A 1,700-nucleotide genomic window follows, 5' to 3' on the forward strand; every position below is an offset into this window, starting at 1 on the left:
GTGAATATCTGATAGTTTCTGACCCAATGGTAAAAACACCTTCATTTGTAAATAGGCATACTGTTGTCTTCTGGGAAAAAAATGCTGCCTTTTTTTTCTTCCAACCAGAAAGAGAGTAAATAAAGAAGAAAATAATAGAGGTCAGATGCTATAGATATCTTTGTTTCTGTTAAATATAGAATTCTAGGTAGACCCTTTGCAATAACACATACATGCACATCTATACAATAACAAAACAATACTATTGTCCTATATAGTTTTTGTCTTCTATGCACTGTGTATTACACATTTTCACTGCTAATAATACAAACTGAAGTTCAATAACTGAATGTTTTGCTCTTCTGTTACTTAATTTCTAAGCTGCATGCATTGTGAAGGCAGTAAATGTAAACTAAAGAACAATATAGACAAATCTTGTAAACTCTTGAGAAACCAACATTGTTACAAGTTTTAAGATAATTCATTAAACAAACAATGTCAATTTTTACACCACAATGGGATAAAATTAGAAATCAATACAGGAGAGATAAGAGAAAAAATTGAAAAATGCATGTATATTAAACAACACACTTCTACATAACACAGGGGTCAAAGAAAAACTGTTAAGAGAAATTTGAAAATATTTTGAACTAAATGAAAATGAAAGTAAAATATATCAAAATTCGAGGGGGCGGAGCAAGATGGCCGAATAGGAACAGCTCCAGTCTCCAACTCCCAGCGCGAGCGACACAGAAGACCGGTGATTTCTGCATTTTCAACTGAGGTACTGGGTTCATCTCACTGGGGAGTGCCGGACGATCGGTGCTGGTTAGCTGCTGCAGCCCAACCAGCGAGAGCTGAAGCAGGGCGAGACATCGCCTCACCTGGGAAGTGCAAGGGGGAAGGGAATCCCTTTTCCTAGCCAGGGGAACTGAGACACACAACACCTGGAAAATCGGGTAACTCCCACCCCAATACTGCGCTTTAAGCAAACAGGCACACCAGGAGATCATATCCCACACCTGGCCGGGAGGGTCCCACACCCACGGAGCCTCCCTCATTGCTAGCACAGCAGTCTGTGATCTACCGGCGAGGCAGCAACGAGGCTGGGGGAGGGGCGCCCGCCATTGCTGAGGCTTAAGTAGGTAAACAAATCCGCTGGGAAGCTCGAACTGGGTGGAGCTCACAGCAGCTCAAGGAAACCTGCCTGTCTCTGTAGACTCCACCTCTGGGGACAGGGCACAGTAAACTATAACAAACGCAGCAGAAAACTCTGCAGACGCAAACGACTCTGTCTGACAGCTTTGCAGAGAGCAGTGGATCTCCCAACACGGAGGTTGAGATCTGAGAAGGGACAGACTCCCTGCTCAAGTGGGTCCCTGACCCCTGAGTAGCCTAACTGGGAGACATCCCCCACTAGGGGCAGTCTGACACCCCACACCTCACAGGGTGGAGTACACCCCTGAGAGGAAGCTTCCAAAGCAAGAATCAGACAGGTACACTCGCTGTTCAGAAATATTCTATCTTCTGCAGCCTCTGCTGCTGATACCCAGGCAAACAGGGTCTGGAGTGGACCTCAAGCAATCTCCAACAGACCTACAGCGGAGGGTCCTGACTGTTAGAAGGAAAACTATCAAACAGGAAGGACACCTACACCAAAACCCCATCAGTACATCACCATCATCAAAGACCAGAGGCAGATAAAACCACAAAGATGGGGA

Source organism: Macaca thibetana, chromosome 15 (assembly GCF_024542745.1).
Source record: "Macaca thibetana thibetana isolate TM-01 chromosome 15, ASM2454274v1, whole genome shotgun sequence".
NCBI classification, from domain to species: domain Eukaryota; kingdom Metazoa; phylum Chordata; class Mammalia; order Primates; family Cercopithecidae; genus Macaca; species Macaca thibetana.